Raw genomic sequence first — 9864 nt, forward strand, 5'->3', positions numbered from 1 at the left:
TGAGGTACAATGCTGTAAGTGACAGGATAATATCCATGTGCTTACAGGGAAGCCCAGTTAATATCACTATTATTCAAATTTATGCACCAACCACTAAAGCAGTGAATATGAAATAGAAGAATTCTACCAACTTCTTCAATCTGAAATTGATCAAACATGCAATCAAGATGTATTGATCATTACTGGTGAAGGGAGAAGGGCTGTTAAAGTTTTTCCCAGTATTGGGGCTGGAGACTGCTGCTTTACAACTTGCTACTTTTTAGAAGAAGGGGTAATAGTGGCTCCATCATTAAATATTCAACAGCTAATCAAGAGAATTTCAGTTTGAATCCTCCAAGCATCTCCATGGGAGACAGACCTGTTGATCTGGTCTAGTAAAGAATAAAACCCAGGTAACCCTATGGGACAATTCTACTTTCATATAGAGTTGCTATGGGTCAGAATGGAGTCCATGGCACATGACAGTAAAAACTTTTGGACACCCCTTAAAGCCTATCGACTTACCTGGGTAACAAAGTGATGGTCTTTCCAAATCTTATCATCCACTTTTTCTTAAATTGCCCTGTCCTTTTGGATAAAAAAGATAATATAAGCAGATTATTTTAAAAGCTATGTATCTCTTGGTATCTCTTGGGTTGGCTTAAAGTTGATCTTGATGAATAATTCTGTATAGAGGAGAAAGTGAAGAACTAATACAATATTTGAAGAGTTGAATTCTGTAAAATGCTTCATTATTTCCACAGGGGAGATCTGTAGGTCTCAGTTGTGCAAATGAGTTTAATTCCTGTTTAAAGGGCTTCCATTTAAATCCTCCATTTATCCCTAAAGCAAGCTAAAATTACCAAAGACATTTGGGGAATTTGAAATGTAAAACCCTTCTTAAAGAGAATTTCTGCTTGCAATAAGAGAACTTCAGATAAATACAGAAAGAGAGAGAAATTGAGGCATATATCCCACGCATTTCAGTGTTCTATATACAGTCATTTTGTTTTTGCGTTTTTCACCTCAAATGAGACACCTTGGACTTGATGATATCACAACTGAGAAAATTAGTATAAAATTGAGAGTCCAAGGCTGCATATATTTAGAACATTGAGCCAGAATCTCACTTTTAATGATGCAACTGCAAATGAGTGTAGGTTTGTAATTAGGAAACAGAACAGATGGTGAAGACTTAGCTTAAAGTGTTCATTAAAATAACCTACACTGCCAAGCTAGCACTCCCTGCTAGGAAGCTGCTGCTCAGTTGAAATGTGTTGCAGTCAGATGAGATGTAGGGAAAGATCACTGCAGTAGGGAATATAACATAATTGTTTCACAATTGTCTGCCAATTTCCAGGACTTGTGTAGCATGGTAACTCAAAATGGTTATAAAATAGTCAAAAATTATTTTCAAATTCTTTGATAATAAATCCATGACCCTCAAGCTGATTCTGAGTTATGACAACCTCGTGTATCACAGGGCAGGACTACTTCATAGAGATTTCTTGGCTTTAATCTTTATGAAGTCCTGCTGTGGAGCTGTAGATTAAGCACTGGACTGCTAACCACAAGGTTGGCACTACAAATCCGCCAGCTGATCCTCAGAAAATTTATACAGGGTCATTATGATTTTTTTTTTCAGTACCCATGGAGTTTCTTTTTCACCCCATGGAACTTTTTGGTGGGCTTGACTGACAAACCTTTATGTTAACTCTCTAACAAACCATTTGTGCCACCCAGGGATCTTATAGTAGTGTATGAAGGCATGCAGTTCCCTAGGTTATCTATTAAGGGCAGTCTTTCAAATATACGCATCCTTTTATAATCCCTTCCTCTGAGTGTGGGTTGGATTTATCAACTTGTTTCTAATGGATAAAATAGACAGGAATGATGATAGGTCACTTCTGAGATTACATTCAACATTCATCAGTTGACATGTTGTATAGCCTACCTCATGAATTTGTTCAGAAGGAAGCCAGCTACCCTGTTGTGAGTTATCCTATAGAGAAATTCATGCACAAGAAATGATGTCTCTGTCAATGAGGACCTGAGCCTGGTCAGCAACAAAGAAGAAGAGTTTGAACGAGATCCTCCTCTACTCCAGTCTTGGCTGCAACTTTTGTAGAGATCTTGGACCAGAGCCTGGCAGTTAGACTCCTGAACCACACAGAAATTGTGAGATAAAGACTTTCTTTTTAAGTTTTGGGGCAATTTGTCATGCAGTAATAATTAATCCACCACTCAACAATGTAGTATCTAAGAAATCGAACTCTAATTTCAAAATATTCATTGTAAAGCTGCCCATATACTCTTTTTATTCCTTCTCATTGGCAGTAATGTTGGATAAGTAGTAGGTTCCTGGAATATTATTAAGAATATAGGATGAAATATCTTATCAAATTATTCAATCACAATGTGTTAGGTTGGATTTTTAAACAAATAACGGAAATGTTAAATTGACTATTCAAAAAAGCTAAATACACTGGTTACTTTTATGATAGATTACTAGGAATTATATGCTTTATCTACTGAAGTCCTGGTGTGGCACTGTGCGTTAATGTGCCAGACTGCAAAGCCATTTGAACTGCAAAGTCAGTGGTTCAAGCTTACCAGCTGCTCCTCAGGAACCCTATACAGGGTTGCTATGGGTCAGAACCAACTCGATGACACTTAACAACAACAACAACCATATGACTATAGATGCAGAGGAGTCTTGGTGTGATGATGTATGATAAGCCCTGGACAACTAACTTTAAGTTTGGTAGTTCAAACACACCAGCTCCTCCTTGGAAACCCTATACAGGGTACCTGTGAGTTGGAACTGAATTCATAGCACTTAATATAGTATAAGTGAAGAAATTGGCACATACATTTTCATAATCGCATGCCCGTGAATACATGTGTGTATATGGTATTTTCAGGGCCAATGCACAGGACTGCTATTTTGAACTTGTTTACATAGTTGGTATGACTCACCATTGCATTCCAAATACCTTCCCTTTTTTATAAACGTGCAGTACCACACGTTTAGAATATCAGAGAAATGGAGCTATCATGATTTTCTTCCTATCTCAATAGAAACTCCATTTGAAACCACTTTACTTTCTCTCTTTCTTTTTGTTTTTAAGTTTAAATCACTTAAGCTTCTTGTTCCCATTTTCCTTGCTTCTACATTTTGAGATCTTTTAGAGGTCTCTCCTTATATATATATTTTTTACATCTTCCTGTATTTTCTGTTTCTAGGTGACTGTATGGAGTTAAAAAAAAAAACAAAAACTAATTTTACCCCAAATAAATAGCCTTTGTCCTTGGTTCTGGAGCCACTGGAGTGTCTTTGTCTGGGATTTCCTGGTAACATGTAAGTATGCATGCTTGTGAGTGGAGCCTGAACAGACTAGAACAGACTCTCCTGGGAGGCCAATTTCAACACACCAGCCTCTTCTACGTCAAGAGGCATCATTTAGCTTCTCATGCAGGACTAGACAATCAAAGCCCAGAACATGAAGACTAAAAGAGCTTACTGTTGTGTTGGTATGTGCCATGGTGTCAGTTCTGACTCACAGTGACACTGTACAGTGTTTGCAAAGTTGTAAATCTTCATCAACACTCATGGAAGTAGCAGTCAAGAAATTAAACAATGTATTTTTGTTGTTGTTGTTGTTGTGAAGTGCCACCGAATCAGATCCATCCCATTGCGACCCTATACAGGATTTCCAAAGAGCAACTGGTGAGCTTGAACCACCCACCTTGCAGTTCAAATGGCTTTGTCGTCTGGCGCATTAACCCACAGTGCCACACAAGGACATTTGGAAAATTTGCTGTACAAGACCTCTTTAAAGTGTTGAGGAGCATAGATGTCAGTTTGAGGACTAAGGTACACCTGACCCAAGCCATGGTAATTTCAATAACTTTATATGCTTTGGAAGTTGGACAGTAAATAAGAAAGATCTTAGAATTGATGCACTTGAGCTATGGTGTTGGAAGAGAATATTGAAAATACCATCAATTGCCAAAAGAACAAACCAATCTGTAATGGAAGAAGTATAGCTAGAGTGCTCCTTGGAAGCCAGGATGGCCAGACTTCATTTCTTATACTTTGGACTTATTATCAGGATGGACTAGTCCATAGTATGGAATACTCACCATGAGTTCTGTGAATTGTTCTAGAGAAAGGATGGATGGCATGACTCAGAGCTTGTTGTTGACATTATGAAGGGTTACTGGAAAACAGCCTAGCAGTTTTAGGAAATAAATAGATATGCTCAGGACCTGTTCTCTTACTGGTTCCTCCCAATGGTAAGTGTGGCCAGAACTAAAAAAGATAAGATGAGGCAGTCCACAGAGCTTATTCTGCTGGGAATGTTGATTCGACATGTTGTTGTTGTTAAGTGCCATTGAGTAGTTTCCAAATCCTGCATACGACGTCCAGGATTTGAACAACTGGTCTTATTGTTAACAGTATAGTGCTTATTCTACAATACCACACCAGGAATCCACATACAGTAGTCCAAATATCCTTTATTGCTGTAGCTTTCTTTAAATTAAGTCTTAAAAGCAGTTGAAGTCTTCCAGCTTTATTTTTTTTTTTCTTTCAAGATCATTATAGATGTTCTAGATTCCTTGACAGAATTTTGCAAGGTCTCTCCATTGTCAATTCCTTTTTAAACAACAGAAAAGAAGATTATACACAAGGACTTCACCAAATGCAATACACAGAATTTAAATTAACTAGTGTGGCAATGATAGTGAGGTGTGCATAACATTCCTATGAGTTGGTACCGACTTGATGGCACCTAACAACAACAACAAAACCTGTGTAAAGAGATAGTGGAAAACTTCCATATCATTATCCAAAACAAGGCCAGGGATGGACTGTGGAACAGACCATCAACTGATCATACAGTTCAGACTGAAACAGAAGAATATTAAAAGAAGTCCAAGAGAACCAAAATATGACCTTAATCATATCCTGCCTAAATTTAAAGACCACCTTAAAAAAAATTGATGCATTAGACACTAATGACTGAAAACCAGGAGAATTGTGGGGGATATCAAGAATACCATACAGGAAGAAAGTAAAAGGTCATTAAGAATACAAGAAAGAAAGAAAAGACAAAATGGATGTCAGAAGAGCCTGAAACTTGCTCTGCAATATAGAGATGCTAAAACAAATGGTAGAAACGAGGAGGTAAAAGATTTGAACATAAAATTTCAAAGAAAACCCCTAGAAGACAATGAAATGTTCATAGACCAGGAGTTAGAAAACAAAAGGGAAGAACATGTTCAGCATTTCTCAAGCTGAAAGAATTGAAGAAAAAAAATAATAAATTGTCAACTTGAAATAGTAAAGGATTGTTTGGGCAAAATACTGAATGATGCAGAAAACATCATAAGAAGATGGAAGGAATACAGAAAGTCACTGTTGATATTCAAGAGGTAGCACATCAAGAGCCAAGGATACTAAAAGAAGAAGTTCAAGGTTCAGTCAAAGCATTGGCAATAACAAGGCTTTAGGAGTTGATGGAATACAAAGTGATATTTTCCAACAAACTGATGCAGCACTGGAGGCACTCACTTATATATGCCAAGAAATTTAGAAGAAAGCTATATGGTCTACTGATTGGAAGAGATCCTAGTGTATGCCCATCCAAAAGAGAGGTGACACAATGAAATGTGTAAATCATTGGACAATATCACTAGTAATACATGTATGTAAAATGTTACTAAAATTAACTTAAAATTGGCTGCTACAAGTACATGAACAGGGAACTGCCAGATGTTCAAGCCAGATTAAGATGAGGACATGGAATGAGGGATATCATTTCTGACTTCAGATGGATATTGACTGAAAACAGAGAATACCAGAGAACTATATACCTGTGATTTATTGACTATACAAAGGCTTTTGACTGTGTGGATCATGACAAGCTATGGACAACATTTCAGAGAATGAGTATTCCAAAATACTAAATTGTGCTATGAGAAACCTGTACACAATTAGTCATAACAATTACTCACTATTGAATCATAAGAAACTTATCGCCATCTCCTTTCACCAGACTCATCCAGACAAGATGAAAACTATTCAGTGGGGGTGGGGGTGGGGTGGGGTTCTACCTTCCCCCACACCCTCTGAAACTAAATTCCCTCTTGAAAACTTGTAAACCAGTTATTTTGTGCTGTTATTTCCACCCCATCTTCCCTATTTTAGGTAGTCAATATCTAAATTGTCTGTCCTTATCAACCCTGTGCACAGAGGAGATAGGATTGATTCTTGATGTGAAGGTTCCTTCCCTCTCGGTTGTTTATTTTAAGCTACTACATCCATAAGTATATGTCAAATTCATCTAATTGTAGCAATTTACACTTGTTTTCTTTATCAAAATTTTTTTGTCTTCCTCTAGTTGACTTCTGATCATCAAGCCATCTAAGCTTGGTCAAATGGGTACTATCTGCAAGTTTGGGCTTTCTTGTTTATCTCCCCTTACTTCATATCAGCTGGACACTTCAATCTCAACTCTAGCCCTCCATGACAATGACCTTGTCTATGGGCTCAGGAGCCCCCAGGTCTTACCATACTTCAGACCAACCAGCCCTTCCTTTTCTTTCTTTCATCTCCAGCTCAACAGGAGTATATGGAATGTGGTCAAACTCAGCTGATATCTTCATTGCTGCCTTTCCCCGTCTTCAACTCACCAGTAGACCAACATGGTCACCAGCAAGATTACATGACTGCTGTTGTGTAGTGTCCTCCCCAACACCCAAACTATGATGTGTCTGTACCCTACCCTGTGTCTCTTCTTAAGCTTTTATAATAATGGTCTTATGCAACATTTATCCTTATGTAACTAACTAATTTTCCTCAGCAGAATGTGCTCAAAGTCCCTTCATATTATGTGGTAGCTTGCAGCTTCTTTATTCTTCAAGGTAGCATAATATTCCTTTGTGGGTACATACCAAAGTTTGCTTATCCATTCGTCCATTGATGGGTACTTAGGCTGTCTCTGTCTTTTTGCTATTGTGAACAGTGCTGTAGTAAACATTGATGTGCTTATATCTATTTGAATATTCTTGTGTTATTTATCATGTTTAAATACTCAATATTCTGTTTCAAACTGACAGTGTTCTGCTTGTATTCATAAGCTTTTTAGTAACCAAACATTCAGAAGCAGTCCACCACTCCTTCCTACTGTGACAGCCTGGTAGCTCATCTGAAACCTGTCTACCACAGGTAACCCTGACAGTAGTTAGAATAATTGGGCCAAAACTTTAAGCATCACAGGAACATGCCCGCCACCACAGTAGGAGAAACCAACAGATGAGACGTGACATGCAAAACCTAGAGCTATAATAATCAATGAATAAAAAAGGATAAATTTAGGGGCTGTGGCACTTGGAGTTAATGCACATAAAGTCAAATATAACTGAAAAATCACAGAGGGCAGATGACAAACTAGAAAACTGGAACTTCTTAAAAATTAGACACTTAGGAACAGCAAAAGGTTTCACTAAAAGAATAAAAAGAACTCACAAACTTTGAAAAGTTTTGAAAAAGACAGATCAGGTAAGGGACAAATCTCTGAAATTTTTAGAAAATTTCAGCTCTTCAACAACAAGAAGACAAATACACCAATTAAAAATTCAACATAAACAGACACTTCACCAAAGAAAATATTCAGGCAACCAACAAACACAAAGAAATGCTTTAGATCATTTGCTATTAAAAAGATGAAAATGAAAACATCAGATACTATTAGCCCCAGCCTCAATTATTTCTGTTGTTAGATGCCATCAATGACCCTTTGCACAACATAATGAAATACTACCCAGTCCCACGGCCAACCTCAAAATCATTGCTACCTACACCTGAGCTCATTGCTACCACCACTGTGCCAATCCATCTCATTGGGGGGTATTCCACTTTTTCTCTGGTGCACCATTTGACCAAACATGATGTCCTTCTCTAGAGACTGATCTCTCCTGACAATATGTCCAAAATATGAGAGACAAAGTCTGGTTATCTTGGCTTCCAGGGAGCATTCTGGCTGTACTTCTTCCAACATAAACTGATTTGCTCTTTTGGCATAAATGGTACTTTTAATATTCTCCTCCAACACCATAGCTCAAATTCATCAATTCTTCTATGGTTTTCCTTATGTAAAGTCCAACTTTCACATGCTTGTGATGTTATTGAAAATAACATGGCTTTGATCAGGGACACCTTATGCCTCAAACTGACATCTTTGCTCTTGAACACTTCAAAGAAGCAAATCTGGTGCACAAAACTTTAAAAAGGTTTTGTGCAGCAGATTTGCTTAATGCAACATGTCATTTGATTTCTTGACTTCTGCTTCCATGAGTGTTTGTGGTTGATCCAAGCAAAATGAAGTCTTTGACAACCTCAATCTTTTTTCCATTTTATCTTGACATTATTTATTGGTCCAGTGGTAAGGATTTTGTTTTCTTGAACTTGAAGGCTTCAGTCTTTGATCTTCATCAATATTTTAAGTCCTCTTCACTTTTAGCAAGCAAGGTTGTATCATCTGCATATTGCAGGTTGTTAATGAGTCATCCACCAATCTTGATACCACATATTTCTTCATATAATCCAGCTTCTCAGATCATTTGCTCACTATACAAATTGAATAAGTATGGTGAAACAATACAATTCTGGCACACATCTTTCCTACTTTTAAATCTTTCAGTGTTCCCTTGTTCTGTCAGGTTCCCATAAGCACAATTAAGTGCTCCAGAATACTCATTCTCTACAATGTTGACCATATCTTGTTATGATCCACACAATCAAAAGCATTTGCATAGTCTAAAAGCACAGGTAAACATCTTTCTGTTATTTCTTGCATTCACATAAGATACATCTGACATCATCATTGGTAATTCATTTTCCATGCCCTCTTCTGAATCCAGTTTGAACCTCTAGGAGTTCTCTGCCAATATATGGGTACAGCTATTTTTGTACTATCTTTAATAAAATTTTATTTGCATGCAATATTAATGATATTGTCTGATGATTTCTGCATTCCATTGGTTCACCTATCTTTGGAATGGGCACACATATGAATCTCTTCTAGTCAGTGTGCCAGGTAGTTGTGTTCCAAATTTCTTGGCATAGATGAATTCATGCCTCCAGTACTACAACAGTCTGTTGAAAGTTTTCAATGTATATTCCATCAATTCTTGGAAACTTGTTATTTGCCAATGCCTTCAATGCACCGTGGGCTTCTAATCTAATGGTTGAACATCAACCATTTGGTACAGTGACTCTGTATATTCTTTCTATTTTCTTTTGATGATTTCTGCATTATTCAATATTTTGCCCATAGAATCCTTCATAATTGCTAGACAAGGTTTGATTTTGTTCTTTGGTTCCCTCAGCTTGAGAAATGCTGAGCATGTTCTTCCCTTTTGGTTTTCTGACTCTAGGTCTTTGCACATTTCATTATAATACTAGTCTTAATAGCAAGGTTTAAAAAAAAAGACAAATGAAAGCAGAGCACAACAAATGTTGGCAAGTGTGTAGAAAGACTAGAACCCTCATATATTGCTAATTTGATTGTAAAATGCTACAATCACTAATGAAAATGGTATAGCGCTTCCTTACAATGTTAGAAGTAGACCTATCATAGAAGTCAGGAATTTCTCTACTTGTTATATAGCCTAGAGAAACAAGAGCCATAGCAAGTTTATATATATGTCCAGGTAGGTATAGGTATATATATTCTTTCTATGGCTCTTGTTTCTCTGAAGAAAAAATTCAAGCCTTGACTTTTGTTATTGAAAGATTCACTGGGCAAATTATTGAATGATGCAGAATGCATCAAGAAAAGATGGAAGGAATACACAGAGTCATTGTACCAAAAGGAA

This window comes from Chrysochloris asiatica, unplaced genomic scaffold (assembly GCF_000296735.1).
Source record: "Chrysochloris asiatica unplaced genomic scaffold, ChrAsi1.0 scaffold00307, whole genome shotgun sequence".
In the NCBI taxonomy this organism is placed as follows: domain Eukaryota; kingdom Metazoa; phylum Chordata; class Mammalia; order Afrosoricida; family Chrysochloridae; genus Chrysochloris; species Chrysochloris asiatica.